The sequence below is a fragment of the Lissotriton vulgaris genome, chromosome 9 (assembly GCF_964263255.1).
Source record: "Lissotriton vulgaris chromosome 9, aLisVul1.2, whole genome shotgun sequence".
NCBI classification, from domain to species: domain Eukaryota; kingdom Metazoa; phylum Chordata; class Amphibia; order Caudata; family Salamandridae; genus Lissotriton; species Lissotriton vulgaris.
Genome location: NC_141697.1, coordinates 895,338,896 through 895,353,704, shown reverse-complemented (window position 1 = coordinate 895,353,704; position 14,809 = coordinate 895,338,896). Strand labels below are relative to the sequence as shown.

General features: G+C 45.0%; 1 protein-coding gene across 2 annotated transcripts in view; it reads right to left on the bottom strand.

Moving 5' to 3' along the window:
* The window catches only part of LOC147692459 (mitogen-activated protein kinase kinase kinase kinase 5-like), a 742,536-nt gene that overhangs the window by 361,471 nt on the left and 366,256 nt on the right, over positions 1 to 14,809 (bottom strand). The window lies entirely within an intron of this gene.

Here is a 14,809-nt window from a genome sequence, read left to right as displayed (position 1 = left end):
CAGAGCACAATAACCAGGTGCATTCAAAGTTTGTGTGTCTGTTTTTAGCCTTCTACAGAAGCTCCTTTAACTTGAAATGTTTTCTTCATCACACTAGCACCCTTTCAGCTCTCTAAAATCTCTGGGACTTCATCGATCATCACCTGTGAATGGCATTCACAATCAGAGCTTCACAAACATTCCTCATGACCTCCCTTTCAGGCTGGACATCTTTTCTTGTCCCTACGCTCTTATCTAGCATTTTTTTCCTGCTGCTCATTTGTTTTCAAAGATATGACTGAAGTCTATCAACTTTCTGTCATCTATTTGTTTTTCTATACACCGGGGAGGTGTTTTTTTCACTCCCTACTGTCTTGTGTTCCCTCTCTCTCTCTATCTGCTTTCTTTCCTTCTATTCTCTTCTTTCTCTTTATATTTACTAACCGTGGCTCATTTCTAACTCTTACTCATATTCTCATATCCCTGTTCATTCCTTCAGTTTGCCTTAGCTTTTACTTATTTGGTGTCAGGTTAATCATTGCAAAACATATTCTTGTCACTCCATTTTTTTAAGTATTTTTTACTTTTTCTATGGCGAATTTGCATGTTGTTTCCTGGAACATAAAAGGACTTTGAAATCCTGTTAAAAAACAGAGGGTTTTGTCACACCTCTCTAAGTTGAAATGCCAGATTGCTTTTCTACAGGAGTGACATCTTAAGGAAGGTGACATTGTATACGTGCAGGCATTGGGTGGGTTCTTTCTACAGCTCACTTGCGGTTAATAATAAGAATGGTGTTTTAATTTTAGTTTACAAATATCTGAATATTCAAGTAATCAATGAAACCAAAGAGATGCTGGGAGGTGGTTACTATTGAATGTAAAATTAAAATGATTCATTTTTCAATATGTAATGTTTTATGGCCCTATAGGTGTGGATCTACATTTTTGGGACCATTTTTCTACTCTCTAATACGATTGTCCTTACGACAACTTCATAGCAGGGGGATTGCAATCAATTAATGGACCCCTTTATAGACCGCATTTACCACATTAGAAATATCCCTAATAACATGCAAACATCTTTCCAGAGGACTAATTCCTCTAGAGGTTTAATTGATGCCTGGCAAACTTTTCACCTTGACATCCTGTGTGTGCCTCTCATTTCAGAATAGATTACTTATTTGTCACCGAGAATATTCTCCTATCGGTTTCAATTGTTGAAATTGGTTCCATTTTGATTTCCGACCATGCCCCTGTTATTTTAGACTTAGATACTTCTAATGACAATCCCCGGTCCAATGGAGATTCAACAATGTATTACTGCAAGACAAACAGTTTACTAACACATTTACAGATTTTACTAAACAATGTTTGGATGTCAATCTTAGATTCCCAGATGAATTTTATTTGGGATGCATATAAAGCGACTGCCAGAGGTTTTATCAAAGACTATGTTGCAGCAAAGAAAAATACATTGATTAATGATTCTTTGCAATTGCTTAAACAAATCAAAACATTGGAGCATGAATATTTTTCCTAAAAAAAACCAGATACTCTGCCTCAATTAATTCAAGCTAAATTAAAGTATAGCAAACAATCTTGTAAGGATGCATGTGGTACCTTACTTAAAATGAATGCAAACATATTTGGTGGTCACAATAAAGCAGGGAAAATGTTGGCTCACTCTTTGAAAATCAAAAAACAAAAATCTGGAGGGGCGTGGCTAGCAGCCAAGCATGGCGGCCGCTTAGTGTGAGAGCTCCCAAGGGCACTGCAGCCTTCCAGTAAATCCGTCTCACTTATCCGATACTACGCACGCCTGAAGCGGCGGCGTTCGAGTTCGGGGCCGAAGCGGTGTACCCGGTCCAAGTTGCAGAACAATCGGCACACCGGAGCCCGAGTTACGTCGTGTGGCGAGTGAGGGCCTACGACCAGCGGAGAAACACCGGTCTAGCGTACCATCGGGGCCCCGGCGGAAGTGCAGTGAGGCCGGCCGAGGGAAGTGACAACACCCCGGTACCTGCCGGGAACTTCGATCGAGCCTGGCGACCTTGGCGACATCCATCGGTGGCGAGCGGACTGCGGTACCCACCCAGCGGGACCTGGGCAACACAGTGGTTAGTGCACCCCAGCCTTATCCGCACGGAGCGGAGTCGGCGTCCAGCGGACCCCCCCCCCCCCCCCCCCACGGAAGCCTAGCGAGCTGCACAGCACTGCGGAGGACACTATCACACCCCACGTGTCAGCGGGGAAGTAGGGGGACGCCGTATTGCAGGACAGCAGCGCGGGAGTGCAGGAGGAGACCTCGGAAGCCACATTCACCCAGGCGCACCAGTGGCACCGGAGCAGAACCAGAGGCCCGCCACGCGGTGGCCTGACCAGTGTGCGGGGGGGCGGAAACCCAGGTCCGACGTCTACACTGGCCGAGGTGGTACCGAGAGGCAGACCGGCACGACAGAATAAGAGTGGGGTCGCAGAGGCCGCTTCGTCCCAGCAGTAGAATATCGGGGACGCCGAAGCACTTCATACCAGTGGCTCTACACATCCCACGCAGGCAGCCAGTAAGACTTGCTTAAACGACAGGGGGGTCGCTCTGTCCGCCTCCCGCTGCAGACTACTCCTTGGCTAATCTCTGTCTGCGGAACTCCCGAAACCACGCAGGTCGCGACGGCCTATAACTTAGCCCTGGTCCTCGCTAACCCCAACACCATGGCGGGTAAAGGCCTCAGGAGCGGATCCACGCAAGCTAAGCTGGACAAGTTCGCCTATGGTCACCAAGGACAGCAGCAGTCCACAGGAAGATCCTCCACAGGGCAGGCTCCAGACGCAGATAAAACACCGAAAATAACGTTGGAGGACATCATGAGAACGCTCTCGGAGGTGAAAACTACAGTGGGCGCCATCTCCTCGGAGGTCTCCCTTCTGCGAGCGGACTTTCACAAGATGGCGGAGAGGGTGTCGCAAGTGGAAGTGGTCACGAAGTCACTCGTGGAAGACACCTCGGAGCTACAAATGGCCATGGAAAGGATGCAGAAAGTTACCAAGCTCCTACATGACAAGCTGGACGACCAGGAAGGGCGTTCGCGACGCAATAACGTGCGTATCCTGGGGCTTCCGGAGACGGAAGGGAAAGGGGCCATGGACCTCTACATTGAAGATCTCATCAAGAACAAACTCCAGCCCAAAGGCCTGTCCCACTTCTTTTCGGTGGAGAGGGCGCACAGAGTCCCGGGGGGCCCCCCCAAGACGGGAGCAGCTCCAAGACCAGTACTGGCGCGGCTCTTTAATTTCAGAGATAGGGATGCAATATTGCAGGCGGCAAGGACTTCACCGCCAGTGCGGATTCAGAATGCATCCTTGGCGTTTTTCCCTGACTACACGGCAGAGGTGGCCAGGCGACGCAAATCCTTCACGGAGGTAAAGAAGGCGCTACGAGACAGAGAATTACCATACTCCATGATGTTCCCGGCAAAATTGCGGATAGTGGCCGAGGGGAAGACTTGGTTCTTTGACACGCCGGAGGTGGCTCAAGAATGGCTGGAGGGCTGGAGACCGGCAGGACAGCGACATCGCTCACAGCGGGACCGACCGCGACACAGTACAGACAGGACATCACCCAGCCAATCCTCCCAACCACCACGCCAAGGGAGCGGAAACGGCCTGGACTCGGACCTTGAGAGAGACCCGCTGGACTCCGGACAAGGGGCTCCGAGGTGACACTGGACTATACTGCTTTAGAGACTGTGAGGGCCGCGGCGCCGTGGCTCGGACGCGGCTGAGTAGGGTGGGCACAGGCAGTGCCCGGAGGGGACTCACCTACCCCACGAGCAAGTAAGATGTTGAGGGGAGGGTTAAAGCACTCTGCACAGTTGGGGAAGCGGGCGGGAGTTTGTCCGTGGAGCAGGGTAGCAGGGAGGGGGGATGGGATTGAAGTTTTCATGTTGAAATGTTTTCTTTTGTTTGTAGTCATCGCACCACACCTTCAAGGTTCTATCACCCGAGCACTTGCGTATCCCCTATGCAGCATAACACAGGTCGGCCCAAGGATCACGCCACAGCACACGTTGTGTGCAAAACTCCCTAGTCAGCCTTATGGCCAGGCCACTTAATCACACACCCGCAGGGGCCACCTCCACGACCAGGGGGGTCCCCCCACTACGCATATTGACATGGAATGTCCGGGGCCTGGGTGACAAAATCAAGAGAGGCCTGGTCCTCCAGGCCTTAAAACGCCAGAATCCTGATATGGTCCTCTTACAGGAAACCCACCTCACAGGGTCCACCTGCAAAGCCCTAGATAGACGAGGCTATACAATGGCGGTGCACGCAGACTTCACTACTGGATCCAGGGGAACAGGCATACTAGTGAGAAAGTCTTCCCCCTTCATGGTGACCCGCCGTGTGGCGGACGACCAGGGTCGCTTTGCCGCGGTTCATGGGCAGTGGGAAGGCAGAGCGCTAAATGTGGTCTCAGTATATATTCCCCCAGCCCTACACTCAGTGGCACTACCAGCACTGGGCAAATTCCTTCTTGATCTCCCCGATAGCAACACGATTTTAGGGGGGGACTTCAATGCTGTAATGGATCCACTTCATGACACCTTTCCCTCCAGAACCAGATCACGAGGCACGACGCCACTGTCGGACTTCGCGGAAGCCCTGGGCCTGGTTGACCTATGGCGAATGTTGCATGCTGAGACCACTCACTACACTTACTACTCGCCAGTACACAATAGCCTATCTCGCATAGACTACTTCATGGCACTGGGAGTGGGACTAGACACAATAGACAAAGTGGACACACTACCCAGGGGGATCTCAGATCACTCTCCAATGGTCCTGTCACTCACCACCGGGGGAACACGGAATGCTCGGCTCTACCCAATCTACCCCAATTTCCTAAAAGTCCCCAAGATTCGGAAAAAGCTCAAACTGGTGACGACACAGTATTTTGCTGAAAACACCGGCACGGTGGAGTCACCCTCCACCCTATGGGAGGCATACAAGACAGTCCTCAGGGGGGCGGCCATCGCTGCGATTACGGGACACAAACGGGACTCACGTAAGGAACTCATTGATCTGGAACTTGCACTCGACACAGCCAATAACGCTCATATGACGAACCCCTCCCCATCCACGACACACACCCTCATGGTCCGGCAGCAACAATACCTAGCACATCTCAAAACGACAGAGAAGGGATATATCGCAAACACTAGACATAGGATTTACGATGTGGGCGACAAAGCGGGTCGTATGCTGGCATGGCTAGATAAGAGAGGGAATGGAGCAAGAGGTATTCATAGGCTTGACACTGAAGATGGACGAACACTGAGGCGCCCAGCAGAAATAGTCTGCGAACTAGCGCGTCACTTCCAGGAAATATACACACCGGAAAGGAGGGTCACACGACACTTAGCGACGGCAACACTCACAGATATTGCTATCCCCACCATAGCGCAAGCGGATAGAGACACCCTAGAACTAGACCCGACGGAGGAGGAGATCCAGCTAGCGATCCAAGCGCTACAGTCCGGTAAAGCACTGGGCCCTAATGGGATACCGGTAGAATGGTACAAGTCCGTGGCTTCGGACATCAGTGCCCCGTTGTTGGCCATGTATTTAGAGAGCAGAGACAGGCTAGAGCTGCCGCTGGATCAACGCACGGCCACCATTGTAACAATACCCAAGCCCGGGAAACCCCTGACGGAGTGCACCTCATACCGTCCGATATCATTGTTGAACATAGAGGCCAAGATACTGGCTAAACTTTTAGCCGCCCGCTTGCTACCCCACCTCAGTACGTTAATCCACCCTGATCAGTCGGGCTTTATGCCCCACCGGAGCACTGCGTTGAATCTTAGAAGAGTCCACGGAGTGCTGGCGCGATCACACCTCCTCACGGAACCGGCGGTGATCCTCTCCTTAGACGCCAAAATGGCGTTCGATCTGGTAGAGTGGGAATACCTCTTCATGGTGCTGGAGCGCATGGGATTTGGGCCGAAATACATCTCATGGATAAGGTTGCTTTATGCGAAACCCGTCGCACAGGTGGTAGCCAATGGCCACACGTCACCGAGGTTCCCTTTAGGCAGGGGGACTAGACAGGGCTGCCCCCTGTCCCCCCTGCTTTTCGCTTTGGTACTCGAACCCCTGGCCATCCAGATCAGATCGACAACCCTGTTCGCGGGCATCAAATGGGAGGGGGGATGGGAGGACAAAATCTCACTGTATGCAGACGACATGCTTATCTACATGACCGCGCCGGAAACCGGCATCCCAGCCCTGCTAGACCTCTGTGACACACATGGGCGCGCGTCGGGCTACACCCTCAACTGGTCGAAATCCACCATATACACGTTGAGAGGCCCGGAGCCAAGACTGCAGGGAGACTGTCCACTGCTGGCGACGTCGACTTCCTTCAAATACTTAGGTATTATCATCACGAGCGGAGAGGCTGAATTCTTTGTTAACAACCTAAAACCACCCATAGATCGCCTGCGAGCAGATGTTAAACACTGGGCGGCCCTCCCTCTGACGTTACTGGGCAGGGCGGCATTGTACAAGATGATGGCCCTCCCGAGACTCCTTTACGTCCTGGAAAACACTCCACACCTAGTGCCACCGCGCTATTTCCAACAGATTGTTGCACTGGTGACTGTACTCCTCTGGAATACAGGCCCGGCGCGCATAGCATACGACAAGCTGGTAAAAAGCTGGTACGAGGGGGGTATAGCGCTCCCCAACATTCAGCTATATTACTGGGCAGCCCAACTCAAAATTATAAACTACTGGATCCACGCCCCCAAAGACGACCCGGCTTATCGGGCGGATTGGTCACAACTCGGGACTGACTGTATGCTGTCCGTGCTCTACAACAAGTCGCAGCTGAAAACCCTCATTGGTCCAACCAAACACACGGCGGCGCTGTGGCACTTGGCGCAGGCCCGTCTGGGGTGGGCAGGCCGAATTACTAAAATGACGCCCTTGTGGGACACGAAGGCGTTTGGGAATCTGAGAGGCTGCAAGGGGTTTGACCGATGGGACTCCATAGGTATCTCTACAGTAGGGGACCTCTGGGACAATGACTCAGTGATTCCATTCCCTCACCTGCAACAACAATACAACCTCGGACCTACGGAAACGTTTCGGTATGTACAGATTAGGCATGCGCTGCTACAGGCAGTCCCTGCTGGCACCACATTACCGGACTCCTCCCCATTGGAGGACAGACTGCTTACAGACTTCATGCTCCAAAGCGCCACCTCCCTTACCTATAAAAAACTGATAAACAATCTCAAAGACCCCACGCTAAAGCTTAAAGAAAAATGGGAAAGGGAACTAGGCGAGACAGACGAATTTGAATGGAATGAGGCGTTGGCCTCCCCGAGGGAGGTGGGAATCTCTAGTAAGCTACGACTGGTGCAACTCAAAATCCTCCACCGCATCTACTACACCAGGACACTGTTACACACAATACAGAGAGCGCAACACCCCTTCTGTCTGAGGGGCTGCGGGGAGGAGGGAACACTAATTCACACACTATGGGAATGCCCACAAATACGCGAATTCTGGAGGCAGGTGCTCCGATCCATCTCCCAGGCCCTTAAACTCTCCATCTTGCCTGAACCACGCAAATGCCTCCTAAATATCTGGGACCCCAACGATCTGGGCAGGTATGAGCTGATCTGGGCATCACTGGCACTGACGGTGGCAAAGCGGGATATAGCACAGAAATGGGGGGCGCCGGACTTCCCTACCTCCAGTAGGTGGGCTAAAAATATGGACATCCTAATGGTGACGGAGAGGGCGGTTTATGTACTCAGGGCAGCGCCCCGGAAGTGGAACAAGGTCTGGGCGGCGTGGAACGCATACAGAGGGGAAATCTGTGAGCCCCTACCTGAAGGAGAGGACCTAGACTCTGATGAGGAGGAGGAGTGAATGTAACATACAAGGTCAGTGGCCACAGGCACGGAACATTGTTGCACTAGCGACACGGACCTGGCCGTACAACGCGATGTAAGAGGTGGCGCAGGCTGCTAAAGGCTAAGGGTGGCGCAGAGGGGTTGCGATGACACATGGTTGGGGGGATACGTTGGGATGTTTGTTACTATAGTTTTCATAAAAAAGAGATGTAGCCATTACTGATGTTTGAGGGAAGGGTTGATTAGGGACCACAAACTACGTACTGTAAACCTGTAATTGAGATATATGCAAGGCCCAGGGAGCCACCAACGACTCAGTCATTGTTACGAAATCGTCGCTCATTACCTACTGATATGATACTTTTTGTGTACTGTAACGATTACTGACATGATGTATGCAACTAATTAACCATTATTCCTTCCTATCAATAAAGTTTAAAAAAAAAAAAAAAAAAAATCTAAAATTCATGTTATCACAGATAGCGATAGATTTAATCACACCACTGATACAAATGTTTTTAAATGCTTTACACAATACTACACTAACCTATATTCAGTAGAGTCTTCTCCTACCACTGAACAACTAGATAATTTTTTCCAATCCATCCCTAAGTTGACAGATCATACACTGGACCTCTCTGCATTGGATGCTGACATAACTGAGACGGAGCTCAGAAATACTGTCCTTCAACTTTACAAAGATAAATCTCCTGGTCCTGATGGTTTTTCTGTTCATTTTTATTCTCATGTTGCACCTCTCCTACTTCCAAAACTAGTTCTCCTAATTTCCCATTTTATCACTCAAGATTGCCCACAAGGAACCTTTTCACAAGCGATGCTTTGCCTGCTTCCCAAGAAAGGTAAAGACTTATCAAAGTGTGGGAATTACAGGCCCATATCTCTTATTAACACGGACTGCAAGATAGTAGCAAAGGCCCTTGCAATATGCATCAAGCATGTTATTCCAGATTTAATAGGCATTCATCAATCAGGATTTGTGAAAGCTCGTTTTATTTCTGATAACTCCCGAACCTTTCTCAACATCATCCATATGGCCTCTAAATCAGACATACCCTGTGTGGCTATAACTTTAGAAGCTGAAAAAGCTTTTGACCGCGTTAATTGGGATTTTATGTTTGGCGCTTTAAAATGGCATGGTTTTAGTCCCCCACGTTCATAGATATTCATCTTTTATACTCTCAGCCTTCCACCTCTATTTATGTTAATTGTAAACAGTCCTCATATTTCCCTCTTTTCCAAGGTAACAGACAAGGCTGTCCTTAATCCCCTCTTCTTTTTATTATATCCTTGGAACCCTTTCTAGACAAAAGCTGTAGATCATTGGCTTTTTCTGGATTCCAATATAACCATTTGGAGGTTAAACTCACTGCGTATGCAGATGATGTGTTACTATATGTGTCTGACTCATTAAATACGCTTCCTGCTTTTTTCCGTTTATTAAATGAAAACGCCTTGGTATCAGGATATAAACTTATTATAGAGAATTCAGAGGTATTGCCAATAAATAAGTAACGTTTCTCTGATATATTCAAGGATACAGGTTTTACCTGGACCTCAAAACATATCAAATGTTTAGGCATTCTATACTCTAACTCCATTAAAGTAACTATTCAAATTAATCTAGGAACAGGTCAGGTTAAAAATCTCCAGTATGTCCCTTGCTTGGACTCCTTTGTTTTTATCCTGGTTGGGAGAATAGCGATGATTAAAATGATGATGTTATCAATTATTACCTTATATTTGTACATGCTTTCTGTCAAGCTTCATTTGCTTTTTTTTTAAGTCTGTTAGTCGTTTACTTAAATTCTTCTTATGAAACAAACACAAATGAAGAATGTCTTCATTAAGGCTTGAACAAGCTAGGAATGATGATCGGGTTAATTTTCCTATCCCAGGAGATACCACTCTGCCTTGTCTCTCAAGCAAATTTGTACCTCTTCTTCAGTTCCTTCTCTAGACAAATGTACAGTATAGTGCCAATTAGAACAAGTTGTTATTGCTCCTTTTTCACTTATTGAAGTGGCCCATATCTCCTGAGCTCCTACGACTTTCTTTACTCCCTACTTCAACATTCTATCTCCGTGGATACACCTCTTGTCTTTAATCCTTATTCTCCATTAGAGAATTTTCTACAAACACCGATATGGTATCATAAACACATTAAATTGAACAATCAGGCCCTCTTTTGGAAGGAATGGATTGATAAAGAATAATATTATTTGACCATATAATTTCAAATGATTCTGTGTTAAACTTTAGGGACATTCAACTCAAATACAGTGGTTCACCCTCGTTTGAGGATCAATACAACCGTGTTAGGCCAACCATTATTCAGTTCCATTCGCAACCTTCTTCCTCATCAATCTTTCCATTGCCTTCCACTTCTCCCATAGATTTTTCCTCAAAGATGAAGGCATCTTATAGAGATAAGCTATTATGCCTTTCGCCTAAGAGCTGACCTAAATCTAAAATCAAACTATGGTGGTAATTGGATTTCAATCAAGAATTTTCTCAACATACTTGGGGTACAATTTGGGCTAAGATACAAGCTATATCCCTGTCTGCTGCCACTACTCAAACTTTATACTATTGTTATAATAGACTATACTACATACCCACACATTTACAACAATTTATCACTGATCAAATGTTGGTCTTGTGCACAAGACAATAGTGATTTTTTGCATATGATTTTTGTTCGTCCCCGAGTTCGGAGTTTCTGGTTACTTATTTGGGATAGGAATAATAACATATTATCTTCAGATATTGCATTCAACATTGGTCATCTCTTTTTGGGTTGTTCATCCCCTCTATGGCATTCTAAAAAGTTAACTGGGAAATGTATTGGTTTAATGATAGCACTCGCTTTACAAATTATCACATCTAACTGGAAAGACACCACAAAAATGTATTTTATGCTTGGTGAAATATATTATGTCATCATCACAGACTGGAAAGAGCCCATGCTACTAGATTACCTTTAACCCCTTCCACACTCATGACGAGCCCAGCTCGTCATGGAGCAGGGCGCTCGCACGCTGATGCCGAGCTGGGCTCGTCATGAATAAAGGAAAATAGCAATTCCCAGCACAGCAGGGGAAAACGCCTAGCAGCCATGGTGTTAATGATTAAAAGAGACCTGTTCTGGCTTCCTGTCACTTCATACCTATCTAGAAATGTTGCTCTGTCTAGACCTTTGTGCGCCGGTTTGGACCCTTTATGAGGTTTTTCACTGTTTTTGTTTGGTTGTTCAGATATTAAAGATGATTGCTAACTATGTTACTCTATCCTTGTACTTAATTTTATTTTTTTTTCTCCTTCCTTTCTCCTTCTTTTCTTCTTACTCATCTCTCTCTCATTCTTCTCTCATCTTCATTTTAAAAAGATTTAAAAAATGCTACAGTTCTATATTGTTGTTTTTTTACTCAAGGCATTATGGTTTCCTCTGGTTGTTTACACTAAACTGTTTAATTGTTTGGGTTATATTGTGTTTACATAATGCTTGAGGCAATGTATATAATTTCACTACTTTCTTCAAAAAAGCATTTTTCACAAAAAAAGCGCTTTACAAACATGACTTCAAGCAAAGGCAACTTTGCTCAGCGATTTCCCCTATGAACATTTTAGCAGATCAAACAAACTGATAACTATATGGAGAATTGACTGGTAAATGCTTGCTCAATCAGATTTTGGAGCAGGAAGGACTGAACTCTGCATGGTATACTCCGTTTTCAGATAAAACTCAGAATTGGAGATAAGTACTTCATACAATACCCTTTCAAATTCAATACCATTTTTATTGGGTTCAATAATTATTGCATCCAACCCTGGGGCCCTCCAAATCGAGGTGTAAGACATTATTGTTTTATAAATTCAGCGATGTTATTGCTGACAGTAAAATCATATTGTTGATGTGAAACCCAGAAAACATCAGCAAAGAAAAATAAAAAATAGAAAATATAGAGAAATTTAAAATTTTAAATAGGAAAAAGTATACTTTAATTGACATAACATCTGGGGAAACATCTTCAGGATGATCCTCCTGAAATGATGAAACCAAGTAACGAGAGCAATCGTCAAAGCTCTTGATATTCCCCAGATTTCAATAATCTGTTTATTACCATGCAGTTTGGTGTTATGGTACGGGATTAGGAAACTAATCTTATTAGGTCTGCTCCTGAAGCAATTGATAAATAGTTTTTTGGCTGCTGTCTCTATAATGATGTGTACTGCACACTCTAAATGCTGTTCATACCTGGGACAGAGGCTTTTCTAAATTGGACTTCAAGGAGAGGGAGTTGCCTGAGTGGCTCATTTGGAGTTCAAAACTCCCACCCACTGCAAAGATTGGCTGGTTACCCTTTGTTCCCCGTCCCCATACGGCACTATGTGATTTGATGTGGGACTTTGTGGTTGCTGGTGAGGTAATGTCATACCTGGGACTGTTGCTGCTCTTAAGGAGACCCCAAAGAGAGGATAGTGCTTGAGTGGGGCAATTGCAATTCAAATTTCTGACCTACCACCTGAATTGGACACCTGCCTTTCTGCTACAAATCCAAGGCTCATTGTATTTCCACATAGCTCCGACAGCAGAGGCGGAGACATTGAACTCTGTTAGTTTTAGGGCTCTCCATTTATTATATCAGAACATCATTTTTTTGTTTGTGGCACATATGGGTCTATTCACAAAGGTAACTAACACTTGTGAGTAATTTACACGTGTATTTTACTCTTACACTTTTGAGTAACTTTACTGCTTTTGGCTATTCAAAAAATCAGAGTGTAAAATTACTCAAAAGTGTAGACTTACATGTCTCCACCCCCTAAAACAGAGGGTGGAGCCATTTTTTTTAGTGTAAGTGACTACTGGAAAAAATAAAGAGTAGTTAGTCCATCACCACACTTGGTAGCTACTGATACTGCAACACACTCCAATAGAAAATAAGGTAGGGACTTAATATCAAATCCATTGAAAACAGTGTTAAATTGTTTGAAATAGTAAAAAATATAAATAAATATAATGTAATGGTAAAAAGAAACCTATTTATTATTTAATTATAAAATTGTTTCTTAACTTTTTTAAATTAAAAATGTTTACATATTTTAATTTTCTTACTTTAGGTAGGAATACTTTTTTTATTTTAACTTCAGAAAAACAGTTTATATTTAAGTTAACATATTTAAATTGATTAACGATTTTATTTAAAATCAAGTTAATAGTGCTATGCTATATCATTTTCCTTTTGTACTGCATTTAAAATTAATTTACATTAATATTTCAAATGAAATATCTTAACAATTTTTTTCCGTTAAATAAATCTGTTTACGTTTCTCTACACTTTACCTTGGGGGAAACACCCCAATCAGGGTGGAGTTCTCTTACAGGAGGGTTTTATAATACCAGTGTTTGACCATGTGTGGTGCTGAACTCATTCAGCTCTGAGCTGGAATAATTTACTAACATTTTGAGCCCCTTTTTGATTTTAGTAATTTTAGAAGGATAGTTTGTGAATAGCAGTGAGCTTGTTCTTCAGTGGGTGGGAGCATATCCCTCCCTAACCTTCCCTAAACCCCTCCTTATTTCCCCCTTACGCCCCCTCCTTTTAGTGTAAGTATGTCCCATTTTGCAGCCACAACCCTCTGTCCCCATGACATTTGCTACTAAAATGTGTCATTATGTGTGTGGAGACTCTGCAGTTGAGGTAGAGATCTCCGCACAGAAAACAGTGGGAGATTCGAAGGTGTATGAGCTGCACCTAGGTTTGTGGATAGCATTTGTGAGTGTATGTGTAACACTGCTGTAGTACTACAAAATGAAGTTTGTGACTATGCCCCGTAGACTCTGGGCTCTCAGAATCCCTCCTGCTTGTACCATATTCTTGAAGAATAAGTGAACATATCCGAGATGATGAAGTCTTTGTATGAGGTTCTATGTACAATACAAAAAGTGATCTGTTGTTGGCTCAAATCATATCTCAGATCTTTCAACATCTCTCTTGAAAACTCTTGTTGGCTCAAAAGAAAATAAACTATGAGATTGATGTGGAATTCCAGGATGATGTTGTTTGTTAGATTGAAGGTTGTTTGCCTTTGAGGAATGAAGATTGTCCCTCAATGGTGGTTTCTGTTATAAAGAATACTTTGGTGGCTTTGTTATGATGATGTAGATGAGTATTGGAAGCTACTATTAGAGGGAAAATGAAAAAGGAAATGTTAGACCAAATAAGTTGAACGGTGGTAACTGTGACACAGTTTATTCTCTGGGGAAAGTTTTTGCAGAAATCGGGGGTTGGAGCCCTCTGGTCTGGGGTAGGGAAAACATAACTGAAATAAATGCTGATCATGCAATGGTGGTCTACCCATTGTATTTATGCATTTAATAGCGTTAAAAAGGAAATCAAGCGAAAAAAGGGATGACTATATCAAAAGATATTCAGTCTAGTATAATAAATTTGAAAGAGTCCACTGGAAGAGGACAGGCAAGTTGCAGCTCAACTGTGCACACTTTAAATGAAGGTTTCATATGTGAACCAACTGTTATTACAGACTTGATTCTTGCAGCAGATGAATTTATGGATTGCAAATTAACAGTTTGAGAAAACATGGTCATCCGGATTTAAACAGCTAATATCCAGAATGTACCATCAGGAAAAATGTTTAATAGAAGTGCGTTGCAACAAACAAACCTGCCTAAAGACGTATATAACTGTCATTAGGTGGTTCTGGCCATCTGAGCCACCCAGATATTCAACTTTTCGAAGACCTGATTTTGGACCTTTTACTGTGTGAGGGCCTCATAAGTTGTGACTCACCCATGTTAAACTCATGATACAATATGGGTTCCACCGGTGTCCGCCTTGTGAAAGAAGCCCACTGCTCTGC